General features: G+C 32.8%; 1 long non-coding RNA gene across 2 annotated transcripts; it reads left to right on the forward strand.

Annotated features, from left to right (window-relative positions):
- Positions 1 to 5,938: 5,938 nt before the first annotated feature.
- LOC123009823 lies at positions 5,939 to 8,665 on the forward strand. 2 transcript variants are annotated; one of them, XR_006413039.1, is made up of 4 exons: positions 5,939 to 6,235; positions 6,389 to 7,326; positions 7,380 to 7,519; positions 7,579 to 8,665. It is a non-coding gene; the product is annotated as an uncharacterized LOC123009823 (long non-coding RNA). The 2 variants fall into 2 exon arrangements; XR_006413040.1 differs by having other exon boundaries at positions 6,389 to 7,310.
- Positions 8,666 to 16,117: the final 7,452 nt, after the last annotated feature.

The following is a 16,117-nucleotide window of genomic DNA, read 5'->3' on the forward strand; positions in this document are numbered from 1 at the left end:
ATTTCTTCGTTCGGGACACTTGAGGTTAATTTTGGAAGGACTAGTAATTCTGTTATTAACGAATAATTGCTTGAGACCCTTGGCTTGCAAACTGCAAGCATATTTTTTGTTTTGGTATGTTCAAAACATTTGACGCTTCTTCCGTGATGAAAGATGCTTGAGAACCTGGGTCGACTAAGGCACGCAAATATTCGAAACTGTTGCGAGCTGTTTTCACCTTTATTATCGCGGTCGCGAGAACGGTCGTATTTTTTTGATTAGCCACATGATGACTATTAATTTTGTTTGTAGAACCGTTCGGTTTAGGTTGCTTATTTTCAGCAACCGTTTTGGAATTGGAATTGGTAGTTGAAGGAAAATCACGGTGAATAAGAGTGTGGTGATTTTTTTGACAAATACTACACTTTGACAGAGAATTGCATTTCATCGTGTTTTCATGGTTCAAACAGTTTAYGCAGACCTTCAAATCTTTTGCTGCGTAAAACCGTTGACTATTTYYCAACGCTTTAAACTTCGCGCATTGATACAAATGGTGAWTTAAATGGCKGTACTTACAGTTTGGCTGTTTTCTTACGTAACGCTCATTGTCTGTAGAGTAATAGTTGTATTTTGGTAATCCTGCCATTGTTTCGAGCGCCTGGAACCTCTTCATGATGAAAGTGAGCATTTCATCCAAGCTTTGAAGTTCCATCGGGTCGGTGACAGAGGATTCAAAAAGCTCAGCTGTCCTTGAATCCAACTTTTTTGTCAGAATCATGGGTCCCCATGATTGGGTGTCRACACCTAGAACGTTTAATGCTTCTAAACATTCTTTGGTTGTGCTGTATAAGTTCTTCAGATCTTCCACCGAATCTTGACGTATTTTTGGAAGATCTAATATTGCGTTGATAAGCTTTGAAGATATTAGCTTTTTGTTGTTGTACCGATTGTTGAGTTCGGCCCACGCTGCTTCGTAATTGGCCTCACTGATACAAAAATGTTGAATCACCCTGTTAGCCTCGCCTTTTAGGGATGTTTTCAAATATTGCATTTTCTCCACATTGCTAATAGATTGATTAGAATGAATTACTTTGGAGAAAATGTCCTTGAATGSAGTCCACTCCTCGTACTTGCCCGTGAATATGGGAATTTTTAGGAATGGTAGTTTGACGTTAGAATTCGTCGTTGTAAWTGAAGTCGCACTACCTCTGTTATTTAACTTCTTGAGAATAGTGTCGTATTGTTTCTTCATGGATTGGAACATGTTGTTTTGGAAATATATGTCCGCAAATTGTTCTTCGTGAACCTGAATTTGCACATTTATATTTTCAACTATCTCGAAACGTTTCTTGAGGTATTCGAGATAGTTATTGATATCCGGTAAGGATATCTCTCCTTCCAAATCTGAATGGATTTGGGAAAGACTTTCGGTTAGCTCAGCTAGCCGTATTTTCTGCTCTTTGATTAGCAGCTGCTGAGCTTCGATAGGGCGCTGTTGTCCCGGTAAAGAATCTTTGGAGTTGGTTGATTTCTCCATGGTAGGCATGATACCGTTGATGAGGTGATGGATTATCACTCCACTTTTTATTTTAATTTTGTAGCACTGGCACTACACTAACACTCACGGCGATTTGTTTTATCACACGCCGCGGCGAATTTTTTTTTTACGAACAAATCACTGCTTTTTCGCYGCGAAGGTTCAAAAGGTTTAAATACCTTTTTAAGCTCGAAGGACCATGTTCGGCGAAGCTTAAGGGTTGTGGAGCAAATAACAGACGCTGTTGTACTATTATAAAAACTCGATTTATTATAAAAATAATTTGATTAGGATACAATTTTCAACTTAAACTAAAACAGTAAATCTAAAACGTTGGTTACTTTAATGACGAATGACCAATTTACTTTATAAAACTATATCGATGATTGTTTGTTTGTCGCTGGCATAATGACCCAATTAAGACATTCCGCTGATCGTTGCTGACCGCGCGGAAGTGTCTGCTCGGGTCGGTGCACTATTGCGATAAACTTGTCGAAATGTTAAATTTTATAAAAAATGAAAATTGTTCGTTTGTGCTCGCATTTCAAAAGATAAAAATGCATGGTCATTTAAGAAATTAAAAAAGGTCGGGCTGAAAGAACTGCTATTCTACGAGAGTTAATGACTAATAACGTTAAAAACTCGACTCATGAAGAAAAATCGTCTGACCCAGCAATAGATATGTTTTTTAAAAGTATAGCTGCTACAGTTTCAACTTTTTCACCTATGCAGAAAGCTAAGATTAAATTAGATATAATGAGTTTGGTGTCACGATATGAAATTGATAGTATCACACAACCACCGTCTGCGAACGTGCAAAATGAATGGCAAACGCAGGAATATGGATCATATGTTCCACCAAATTTTGACCCTAATTCAAGAGATACAACTAGACCCTCTTCTTCGTCAACCAATTCTTCCTACATCTTTTCCTCTGACACATGCACAAACTTTCAGTTGTAAGAACAAAAAAGGACAGATTATTTTTCAAACATGTTTTTGGTTTTTGTTAACAATATATTACTTACCTTAAAGTAACGCTTAGTTTTTCTTCGACAGAAATGGGACGTTTATATCTATTACATGGCAGTTTTGTTATATCAGGCGCTTATATATTGTAAAACACGTTCAAAAAGCTCTACCGAAAGTCTAAAATATTCTCTAAATTTTTGTTCGTTTCCAAATAACCGGCGTTCCACAGTGAGGCTATATGCACCTTCTGTTTTTCGAGAAGAATATATTTTATCCACTTTTTTATTTGTTCTGTTGCAAGCCAATAATAGCATACACTCTTCCTCCTCTTCTTCTTCGAATAATAAAGAGGAGAGAATTAGCTTTTTGGTGACTTCTTCCATTTTCTAATAACACGTACCTACATACGCGATTCCTACATTTAATAATAATTAAAGTATTGTCAGTTCAGTCCGACGGACACCGGTTTTTAATGATTACACTTTTTGTGTGTAAGTTATGCGCCGCGCAAACAGTTGTGCGTTGCGCACTGGTCTAAGAAACCATAGCTTAACCGCGCAAGCTGCGCAGCAGCGCGCTCGTTAATAACAGCGAATTAAACGGCCACTTTATCCTGCGAGTGTAATACAAACAACATTTTATTCGATTTTGCCTTATAAACCTTTCGATTTTAAAGATAAAAATATCAGTCATCAAATCGTCAGACATTTACAAATTTCATGATTATCCTGATTCCTATGCGGCGACCATGACAATGACTTGTTTTTTAGAAACAAAGTTGGAAAAAAAATTGTGTTGTGAGTGTCAAGTCGTTTTCTGAGGAAAAAATTAATAAATAATTTGTGCGAAGAAGTGCATTATGATGTTCTTTCTGATGTGGAACGTTCGTTGGATGATAGTGATGCCATACTAATGGATAAACACCTTTTTCAAAATTATCTGTTGCACCTTGTCTAATTCCTGCGCTAAACACTTAGTTACGGAAGCGTGAATTTTGAATGTGAAACAGTTCAAAATCATAACATTTGTATTGTTGCTCAAATACCGATTGAGGAACTTTAGAATCTGATGCGATAATCATTTTTATTGTAATTTTGAGTAAAAATATTGGTTTAATGTGCCGATTATTGACGTTTTAATGCGCTGCTTAAATAAACAAAATAAACAATGACTTTAATAGTATAAATAATAGTATATTATACAACGAGCGTATAATAACCATTATACGCGAGTAGTATACTATACTTTATCCACGACTACTATTTTTATTGAAGCTTGAAGTGTATTTAGTCATTTGCTGAAGGCTTGAAATTTTATTGTGTAGTATTTCGGGCCGTAACATTTAGTAATTGTTGGAAAATGGATAATCATAAGAGTTTGTTTTATGATAAATTAAATGAATATTATGTTACATATTTGTTATTATAGTGTTACATATTTGTTATTATATTGTTACATATTTGTTATTATATTGTTACATATTTGTTATTATATTGTTACATATTTGTTATTATTGTTACACATTTATTATTATTATCGCTATTCATTATTTAGCGTTAGGATTTATTATTTCTCAGTTACTAATTATTACGTTTTACAATTTTCTAGAACATTTCCTGACTAATTGGTTTTTGTTAATTCGTTACCCAACTTTTGTAAATCTCTATCTGTACCTTGGCAGCGATTAGTCATCTAAGCCGATATATTTTTTGTCAATGATGATTCGTACAACTTCTTACACAACTGATGTGTTGAGAGGCCAGTTCGGCATTAGATCTTGTACTCGTCGGATGACGGACAATAAAATTTATACACAAGATATTGTTTTATTTATTCAATTATTTGAAAAACAAAGATGCCAAAAAACCGTGAAATTATGAAGTAATGAAGGAGGTAAAAGACTTCTAACCTCAAAATACACCTTTATTTCAGCATACATGTTTTAGGCTGCAAAAGATTTCTAAAGAATTGTTCCGGATTGAATAAATAAAACAATATCTTGTATATAAATTTTATTGTTCGTTCATCCGACGAGTACAAGATCTAATGCCGAACTGGCCTCTCGACACAAGTTGAGTAAGAAGTTGTACGAATCATCATTGACAAAAAATATATCGGCTTAGCCAAGGTACAGCTTGCTGCCAAGGTACAGACAGAGATTTACAAAAGTTGGGTAACGAATTAACAAAAACCAGTGAGTCAGGAAATGTTCTAGAAAATAGTAAAACGTAATAATTAATAACTGACAAATAATAAATCCTAACGCTAAATAATGAATAGTAATAATAATAATAATAAATATATAACAATAATAATAAATATGTAACACTTATAACAGAATATATTTTTATTTTTGTTTAATTTACCTGAAGGCAAAAAATATATTTTTATCTGTTGTTTAGGTCATGTATTTAACGTTTTTTGTATGATTTTATAATATTATGTTTACATTATTCCAAATAAACGAAACAAATATTTTGCTACAATAAAAATATTTTAGTTTTTTGGCTTTTCTTTTCTTCTACCAAAAATTTACATTTCTACAGAAAGTATCAAACATTTCAAGACTTTTCAGTAAATGACTAAATAGACTTCCGTCAAACGCTGTAACATGTACTGGTTTAACCGGTTACTTTGTTTGACTAAAATTAAGTGGGCAATCTCTGAAATGACATAAAATTTCAGTCAAACAAAGGAATATTCATTTGATTACAGCTTCTGCCGGCAGTACGGCCAAAGACTAGGCTTTCCGCGGAATAACGTATTACGCCCAATGATTACGACATACAGGGTGAATATAAAGTATGGAACCAAGCGGTTTTATTTTTAATCATTTGCCTCTGGAAAATAATAATTAATATAAATTAAAGTAATATAAAAAAATGTGATTGTATTTTCAGAACGAAATTTTGTTTTGTTTTTGAGTTATGCGATTTTTTTGTCAAAACTGCAATTTATGTGAAAAAATTTTTTCGTAAAAAATTTAATATAAAGCAGATAGTTGTAATCCTTAGAGTATAGCTTTTATGAGAAAAATGATTTTATAGTGGGTTGCCATTTAAAAAAATATTTTTTTTTGTAGAACTCAAATACAAAAGGAAATTTCGAAAAATTTTATTCTTGTTAAATCATCACATTTTTATAGTACTTTATCACTCATCAATTAGTTTTTTCAAAAAATAAACAGTTTAAGCAAAAAACGTTTGGTTCCATACTTTTTATTCACCTGGTATATAAAAGAGTTCCGTGATTGACACTGACTGACAGACAACGCACAACCTAAACCACACAAGCTAGAAACATGAAATTTGACAGATACGTTCCTTAGAGGGTGTAGAGGTTCGCTAAGAAGGGATTTTTCGAAAATCGTTCTCTAAAGGGGTGAAATAGGGTTTTATGTTTATCGTGTGCCTTCCACAATTCTCGGTAGTTTCTCGCTGTTCATCGTGCGTATGCATTAGATAGGGAAGGAGTTGACAATTTCTGAGCTTTGTCTAAATATCAAACGTGCAGCACATGCGCAAAAAGTTTTACTTGTTAATTGACATGCAATTGACTTTTGACAGTAATAATATGATGTCTGTCAACCTTTTATCAACAAAAAAGTTTATAATCAAATACTAGAAGCAATGTATTGAAAACAACGTAACAAAATAAATCTGTTAATAATTTAGAAAGTAACTTAATGTTTTTTACTCGGAAAAAAAGTTTGTTTTTCAATTTTTCTTTTTGTCACTCTGGTTTGAGGTAAGTCTACTTTGTTAAAATATGACTTAATTTGTATTAAACTTTTGAGCACGTAATCATAATCATCACTACTGGCGCACTGACTCATAATTGAGGCGAATGTCTTGTTGCTTTGTTCTTGTATATTATTGATATTCGTAATGCTTCTTTCAGAAATTTCAGCAATGCGTAATGTGACTTCCTGGTTTAAGCTAATTTCAGCAGCAGACGGTACATCAATGTGGAGCTCTTCTACACTGTCAGGTTGTAGATCTTCTTCTTCTTGTGACAAGTTAGCAATATCCTCAGTACATTTTTGGGTAATATACATTGCAACCAAATGCATGTGTTTACAAAAATTATTTTTTATGGACGCTTCATAACATGAACACTTGAAACGATGAATGCAAGCTTTACAGAGCTGACAATAGAGACTTCGACAGCTACAAATCTCATCGACTAATAATAACTTCATAATAATCAACTTTGGACTGTGAGTGGACAAGAAATTTGTTTGTAGTTTGTATTGCAACTGCGTCAAAATTCATCTCCATTGCACGTTTATGGAATTTATTCTCAAGAAGATCTCGATGAGTAGCTGTGGGTCGTAAAATTGAAGTAATTCTTTTCCAAGACTTATCTATAATAAGCTTGTCTAATGCATCCAGGCAAGTTTCTAATCGTTGAACTGTTTTCCCAGAAAAATAATTATATTTCAAATTTTTATGGAGAGCTTCTAGATGCATATTAGTGTTGATGCCTGCATTTTTTCTATAACAATGTGCCCAGGTCGCTATACGCTCTTCATTTTGCAAATAATATGTATTTAAATATTGTAAAAATGAATATTCATTGTTAAGTTGTAGGTACTGTATTAAATTGTTTTTTAGGCACAAAAATTCAATCTCATCAGTTTCTTTTAGTAAACCATTGAGGTCTTGTTGAATCTTGTCTCTTTTTTGAGGGTCCGAAATTTTGGATTTACACTGTATTGCCCATTTTTTTTAATGTGCCAGGTGCACAGAAGCCGATGTGGCACAGTGCCCATAACATTACACCAAGCATTGAAATATATGGGAGTGTCATCTGTCATGAGGTAATCTGGGATCAAAGTAGTACCAATTATTTTTTTTTATTTCTTTAAGTAAAACTACTTGTATTGTAGTGTCCTTCCTATTTGAAATTAAAAAGGCAACAGGGTGTCCCATATGTTGGTCATCTAATACAAGAATTGTTGTCAACTCAAAATTGTATGGGTTGGTCCCATGTGTTCCATCCATACAAATGATTCGTGGCCCATAAGTAGTAAGCATATATTTCATTTCATTATTCATGTATGCTAGTGCAAAATCGTCTTTTTCTAGAATGTCATGGCTATCTCCAATTTTTTTAAACAAGAAAACATTATTTTCTTTTGTGATGGGCTAAAAAGCCCTTGATGTTCTTTTTAAAGACTTAAAGTTGATATTGTAAAGAGACCAAACCTATGAAGTTAAATTGCGGTCAATAACACAGACTCTTCGGAATTCATAACGTAAACACAATTAGAGCAGGCGACGAGTTTTTCGCGGAAGACTTAAAATCTTAAGTGCGTTTTATGATTCTTATGATTCACTAAATATTCGCGCTAGACTGTCCTTGCCCTGTGCACTGGAAAGAACTCATCGCAAGAGATGACGTCTTATTCGCCCTATAAAAAGGAAGCGCGAATATCGCTAGAAGATCAGTCAAAAATCTGTCGTCTAGTCGAATCAGACTAGTTGTGTCAATTGAAGAAGAAGCTGCCAAAACATCCTGTGCCACCATCTGAGGCCAGAAGCTATCAGCCCAAAGCAGCCTGATTGTTCTATTGCATAGTCATGAGCTGTAAGTTTTGATTTATTTTTCCTTTGACTGTTCACGTTGCTCCGACTTACCATGCCGTACCATATTATGATTTTGTTGTGGATTTTCGAACGAAGCCGTTATCAAAATTTCTAAATTATTTAAGTAATGTTTTACTAAACTAAAGCGTCTGGGCCGGGATGAACTTGAAAAAATAACCGTGTTGAAAGATGGATAGGTTCACGAGTCAAAGTAATGACGACAAAGATTTGGTCTCTGGTAACGATTCACAAACCCCAAGTTAGATTTAAGATATTAGTTTCATTTAACGTTTGTTTCTTATCAGAGTGTTAAGTTGACATGTGAAAACCAGAGGTGTCATACGATGCATAGATAAGCAATTACAATGTTTTTCTAAATTAAATAATAAATACATTTTGGTTGTTTTTCCTAATTTCGTTAAAGTCCATAGTTTGTGCAATTTCCGTTTAAATGTAATAATGTCTCTTAAAACATTAATGCCTTTGTTGTTAGAAAATAGTTTCAGTTTTGTATTATGACTTTGATAAGGTCTAAAATAGGAATATCCCCAATTTTAGACAATTGTTTCCGCTTAACATTTATTTACCCTTTTTGTATTATTCACTTATATTGTGTTAACCATTTTTATTTTATTCCAAATACATTAATTTAATAATTAAATGCATTTTTAATTGACTGCACCTTACTCTCCTTCAACCGATTGATCTCACGGGTTGGCTGAGGTCCTACGTTCAAAGAAATTTAATCGCTCTGTTAAGTTAATATTTTATTAACTTCAACCAACCAAACACCATACTACAATGATTTAGCTCCAAAATTATTCTTGGAAATTGCTAACGTATAAAAGTGGATTATATATCACTCTACCATCGAAAAGTAACTAACTCAAAATTTACAGTCTTGAGAAAAATTGCATTGAATCTTTGATTGTTAATAAAAAATCAAGGAACTGTTTAATATTATTGTAAATTACTGAGGGTCTAAGTTTTGGTAATAATATTGTTTATTCAATAAAAAAAAATTTCATTGTTTTTGTATTTTAGGCCCTACATAAGCCATCGTAACTCAAAACCAATTTTTAAAAAACTTTGGAAAATTTGTTCCTTAGCGGTTGTGAAGGTGCACTAAGACGAGAATTTAAAAAAGTAATAAGTATACTCCCTTAAGAAAGGGAGTAAAACGGGGTGTATACGTTTAAACGAAAATAGAAACATGAACTTTAGAAGATATGTTTTTTAGAGGGTTTACAGGTCCGCTAAGAAAGGATTTTTGAAAATCAATTTTTACGGGGGTGAAATGGGGTGGAAATATTTAAACGAAGATAGAAACATGAAATTTGGAAGATATGTTCCTTAGAGTGTGTAAAGGTTCGCTAAGGAAGGATTTTTTTAAAATCAATTTTTAAGAAAGGCGAAACGGGGTGTAAACATTTAAACGAAGATAAAAACAAAAAATTTAGGAAACATATTCTTTGGAGGGTGTAGAGGAACACTAAGGAAGGTTTTTTTTTTGAAAATATATTTATATGGCTTGTCAATACTTAAACAAAGATAGAAAATAAAATTTGGAAGATATGTTCTTTGGCGGTTGTAAAGCTGCACTAAGACGAGATTTTTAAAAATCGGTTTCTAAGGGGGTGAAATAGGGTGTACACGTTTAAACGAAGATAAAATTTGGAAAATATAATTCTTAGAGAGTGAAGTGCACTAATCAGGCACTTTTCAAAAACCAACCTATACGGGAAGAAATAGGGTGCAAATATTTAAACGAAATTATAAACATAAAATCTAAAATTTTGACTTTTGAGGATGTAGTCAAAAATTCAACGAGGTGAAACGGGGTGTAAGCGTTTGTAACGTGCTTTCATCATTTTCTTAAAAATCGGCCCTCTGCTCCCGCATTGTTTTGAGTTGATGAATCAAGAAAAAAATAGATAAACAGACTAACTTTACATTCCACCTTTGAAATTAACAAAAGTTTATATCGAAAATCTACGTGGACGAAGTCACGGGTGCAAGCTATTTATAGCATACGAGTAGATGAATTTTTAGAGTGTCATGTGATGTCTTGTTTTTAAATTTGTATATTGTTTGTGAGTGTATGTGCAAAGAGCTAAATTATTTATTTATTTTTTTAACTTTTATCTAAGTACGCTTATTATTTGCTTATACTTATAATGACGAATGTAAGCACATATATGCAATAACATAATAATTAATAAAGTATAAAGTATTATTATTATAAACATGAAAATTAATTAAAAACATATTAACATTTTTTTCCTTTTTTTTTCTTATCAGATGCGTTTGTGCATTTTGTTTTGACTGTTGAGAATTATAGCTGATAAAAGCATAAAAGCGTAGGGGAGAGTGAGTGGGGGAATGATGGCCGCGGGAGTAATAGTGGCCATTCAGTATTTTAAACTGTGTAATATTATTATTTTCTTTTTAATATTCGTACGCCATCTATAGACACGTAGTTCACGATATACTGAAAATGGTCGCGTTGCTACGTCGGTAATATAGAAAATTTTGAGAAAGTGAAATTGAGTACAGTTTGAAGTATCATTCTTGTCATTTTAAAGGTAAGTTAAAATAATAAATTAAAGTTTAGGTAACACAATTTTCTATACAAATTATGCAACTGCATGTGTAGTTTTAGATAATGTAGTGTTTTACTGATTATTTGCGATGATCCAAGTGTTATTCATAAATAACGCAAAAACGCAATTTGGGGTAATACTGGCCACGTGCTTTGGAGCAATGCGGGCCGGCCACTATTACCCCGAAACGACAATGTAAAATTTAAATTTTTTTATGAGGTTGTTTTTTTATGACAAATGCCACGTACCTACAAAAGAATTACACAAAAGTGTAGCTGGACTTCTGGACTTCTGAACAGCTTACTGCTGCTTTAAAGGCAATAAGGAATGGCAGAAGTACGCGAGATGTTGCAAGAACATTCAACATTCCCAGAACAACACTGCAAAAAAGACTTAAAAATAATAATGTATCTGAGGCTTCAATGGGGCGTAGGTGTGTTTTCACAAAAGATGAACAAGAAGCTTTAGCAAATCAAGTTATAGCACTGTCCAAACATTTTTATGGCATATCTCCCACTGAAATTAAAAAATGTGCCTTCAAGTATGCCGAAGAGAAAAAATTAAAACACCCATTTTCTACTGCCAAGGAAATAGCAGGTACAGTTTGGCTCGCCGGGTTTCTCAAAAGAAATCCGAATATTAGCTTAAGGAAGCCAGAAGCAACGAGTATAAATCGCATTTCTGCATTCAACAAAAAGGAAGTAGATTTGTTTTTCTCCAACCTGAACACTCTTCTGGACAAGCATGGATTTTCCCCGTTTAAAATATTTAATGCGGACGAAACAGGGATAACTACTGTCCAAAATCCAGCAAAAATACTTGCGGAAAAGGGTCAGAAAAGAGTGGGTTTTATTACAAGCGCGGAAAGAGGACAGACTATTACAATCATGTGCTGTATAAGTGCCTCTGGATTCTATGTTCCTCCTCTACTGATATATGCGCGTAAGAAAATGAAACCAGAATTAAAGAAAAATGGACCACCTGGTGCACTCTACCGTTGTTCAGAAAATGGTTGGATAAACGAACAATTATTTCTAGAATGGCTCCAACATTTTTGTGCTGTTGTAAAGCCTTCAAAAGAGGATCCAGTTTTATTAATAATTGATAACCACTCAAGTCACTGCACATTGGAGGCGTATAATTTTTGTAAAGAGAAATGAATTGTAGTTTTAACTATTCCACCACATACGTCTCATCGCCTTCAGCCACTGGATGTGGCATTTTATTCTTCTTTGAAATCGGCGTATAATGTTGAATGTGGAAATTATCTAAGAAGCCATCCACATGAGAGAATAACAACTTTCGAAATAGCGGAAATTTTTCAAAATGCCTTTGGACGTGTTGCTACACCAGTTAAAGCCATTAAAGGCTTTGAAAGCACAGGAATTTTTCCTGTAAATCCAGATCATTTTACTTTAGAAGACTTTGCTGCAGCTGAGGGTTTTATAAAAGACAGAGAAAAAGAAAAGAGCCAGGAAGATTCCGAAAACTAAGGCATTGAAGAGCAGAATATAGAAAAAGATAATCAAGAGCAAGGAGAAGAAGCTAATGTACATGAACATGAGATATCATTTGCCGATATAATTCCTCTACCTGGGTGTTCAAAAGACAACGCCTCAAGCAAGAAGTGTAAAAAAATAACAACAAAAAACAACATTCAGAAATTTTTACTTCTACACCAATGAAGGTAAAATTGGAAAACAAGCAAACTAAAAAGGAAGAAAACTAATAAAGGCACTAAGCGTAAAGTGTTTAGTGAAGATGAAAACATCAGTCTGATTGATAGAATTCAACCAAGAAAAAAGTGTGTTAGACCAAACTAACAAAAGCATGAAGAAGACTCTGCTAGTGACTGTAGTGATGACTGTAGTGATGATAAGGACAAGGACGTAAATGCTAATATTTGTCTTATATGCGGTGAGTTTGGAAAAACGGCGAACTGTGAGCTGAGAAAAGTTATTCTAAGTCCAAAATCAAAAGAAAAATGAACTTTTCTTTCTAGTGAGTTAGAATAATGAAGTTTTAATTACAGATTTGCTGGTTTCAAGTAAAGCAAAAACTTTTTTCCTTTTCAATTTTGGCGTAAAATCAAAGATAAAAGTTTTTTTCCTCTTGTAAACTCAATCCGGGGACATACTGTAGAATAACACGAAAAAAATTAGTTGGTTAAAGTAACGAATTCCAAAAACATAATCAAAAGTAAAAAGAACTTTTGTTCTATTGTTGGTTTGACCACGTTTTCTTGCGTTTGGCTTGCTTGAGCTATGCAACTAACAAAACACAACGTACCAATTTTACTAGGGATATTAGTAAAATTCTTGGTATTTTTTAGTTATTGGTATCATTGTTTACCAAATGGCATCCTCCATGCAGCGTGCAATTGTAGTGACTGTTTATAGGTGTGACAGCCTTCCATCTTATTTTACGAATTCCGTGATTACGATAGAACGTTGACGTGTATTTGACATTTGAAAGAAAAGTACCGGCCACGGCCTTTTTGATTATTAAGAGAAGTTTTTCTTATACGGATCCCCCGCTTCAGCGAAACGTCTTTTTTTTTGAAATGACATAAATAGGGTGTACGCTGTCTAACGGATTCAAATTTAAACTTATCATAAATCAGCAACTCCAACAACACATTTGTAAGGTTGGCTGCATACTTTAATTTCTACAATTTTTTTAACTGTCATACTTTTTTCTTTTGCTAAACAAAAAAAGACGTTGTTGTATTAGAAATTGCAAATTATGCTATTTACGGAATGTTTCATATTACCTACCAACAAATTCAAGTTTTAGTGAATTCAAGTTTTAGACGCATTAACTTAAAATTTAAATTAACATTTGTAAAACATTTTGTTTATTAAGTTTTAACATACAGGGCTGTTCGGTCCAAGTCGCCCCGGCTGATAACACCTAAACTTACTTCTCTTTTTCAAAAATTAAATATTTAAGTGATAATATTCATTCTTGGCTTCCTTAACAAATGTATCAAATTTTTTTAGCACATCCGGTGTTGCGAGAAATGCTACCAAATTTAGTTTTTCAAATGGAACACCTATGTTTTTTTTCCTCCAAAAAATAATAATTGACATGAAAAATATTGTAAACCATTATTTATTACATTTTGCGTAACACAATGCAATCAAAAAACATCTTAAATTTTAAAATTTTATAAGGAAATTGGTCGCGTAGCCTGATTTTTAATTTTAAAGGAAAGGTGTGAATAAAAAAATGCTTGGATACAGTTTAATTGTTGGTTTGACAAATCTAATTTGTCAGTTGATCAGCGAGTTCTCTTATGGAAACTCTTGGATTTTCTTCGACTGATAACAGAACATTCAGATTTTTATTTGCTTGTTGTTCACAAAGAACCACAACTTTTTTATTTTTAAGAAGCAAACCTATTCGTCTCAGTTGTTTTTCAATTCGACTAAATTTCCAACGATTTGGGTGAACTCTATTTGAGTATTTTTCTCTATAATGCCTTTCAGCTTCCGCTCTATTTTCATTGCACTTAAAAAAAACACTTCAAGCTGATCTATCAATTCGTCGTAATTAATATCATCCATTATTAAAGATCTCAATAAGATTTATTGACAAATTAGGCTTTGTCAAACTAACAATTAAACGGCATCCAAGCATATTGCTTTTTGCATGAATACCTTGACAAGTAAAATCCGTCTACGTTGCAAATTTGCAATAAAATTCAAAAATTTAAATTGTTTTCTGAGTGCATTATGTAAAATAAAATGTAATAAATAGTGGTTTACCGTATTTTTTATGCCAATTATTAATGTTTCGAGCAAAAAAACATAGGTGTTCCATTTGAAAAACTAAATTTGGTAGCATTTTCGGTTCACCGGATGTGCCAAAAAAAAATCGATGCATTTACTAAGAAAATGAGGAATAAATAGTATTATTTGAAAATTTAGTTTTTGAAAAAAAAAAGTAAGTTTAGGTGTTATCGGCCGGGGCGACTTGGACCGAACATTATTAAAATTTTTGAGGTAGGCAACCACGGGAGCACCGTATCGCAGCGTCTCTACAAAACCGAAATAATCGCTTGAACTACTAATGCTTCATAATATTCTATGTTCATAATCTAGAACAGTGATCTAGGAGGCCATGGTACCGGCAAATTTCTTAGTTAATTATTATTTTTTATTTAAGGGAATTTGCACAAGAAAAGTGTCGAGCTGTTATCAGTGATAGACAAGCTTTCATTTAAACCAACTCTCAGCTACATTGAGTGTCACTAAAGTAAAATTTTACCAAAAAAGTGTTTCGAGGTTATGTTGCACCGGTTGTTGAAGACATCGACTTATCGATATTGTTTTTTTAGAAGAAAACACAAACAGTTGTTCATAATAACAAAGTAGTTATTAAAAAATAGTGTAACGTGTAAACAAAATAATAGTAAAGTGAATGTGAAAAAAGATGTGTGGTGCCGTTTTTGTCTTTGAATGACACGTTAGTAAGTAAATGCCTCCTTGTATCTACGTTATTGTGTAGTTTTATTGTGTGCTACACAGATCCGTTGATTTATTATAAATTATGTTTGGAGTTTGGGTTAAACTCTTTTACTAAATATTTTCGATTAAGTGTCTAAAATCGTCTAATGTCAAAGTTGATATTTAAATTATCGTCATTTTATGTAATTTTTGAGGTTCTAATACAGGGTGTTTCAGAACTCGCGCCCCAAAGATCTGTCAAAAAATTTTGACATTTATTTTTTGTCATTTGACTTTTTCATGTTTATTATTGATGTTAAGGACGATTGTTTAAATTTGTTTTCTGCGATTATTGTTTATAACTTACAAAAAGATTTAATTATCTCCATGGGCATTTTGTCTTTCCTTGCAATTTTTAATGTTAATTTAACGACACCCTAACTAAAGTCACTAGAAACGATAAGTAGTGCAATCCTCCGCCATGTTTGGGATTTTCGAAGCGGAAAAGTCAAAAATTAAAGAAAATTTCTTGAACGTATTTTAATGTACAATAAACATAACATATTGGACGTCTCAAATAAAACATTTATTTCACTTTCTGCTTGCTGCAAGTGAAATTGCTGTTGTGACTCAGATAAAAAAAATATTTTTATCAAAATGATAAAAATTAGTAAAATAAAAACATAACTGAAAAATAAAACACCGAATTTGTAATGGCAAATTATTTAGTTGTAGAAGCTCGCATTGCCATACTGCGACTACTCTGTGTCGAAACATCACATTTTGGTTTCTTAGGTTTCTTATTCAACAAAAAATATACACGACACAAAAAATAATTTTACAATTTTTTGAAAAATGCTATGACAATTCGGATTATCAGGACACATAAAAGTATTCATAGCATTACTTATAAAGTCATCTACTAAGTTCCATATTATATATACAATCAAATAATGACAGTGTTGGATGTACTAAAATGTTTGC

The sequence above is a fragment of the Tribolium madens genome, unplaced genomic scaffold (assembly GCF_015345945.1).
Source record: "Tribolium madens isolate multiple individuals breed KSU strain unplaced genomic scaffold, Tmad_KSU_1.1 Scaffold_7;HRSCAF=85;Tcas5.2_LG10, whole genome shotgun sequence".
Classification (NCBI taxonomy): domain Eukaryota; kingdom Metazoa; phylum Arthropoda; class Insecta; order Coleoptera; family Tenebrionidae; genus Tribolium; species Tribolium madens.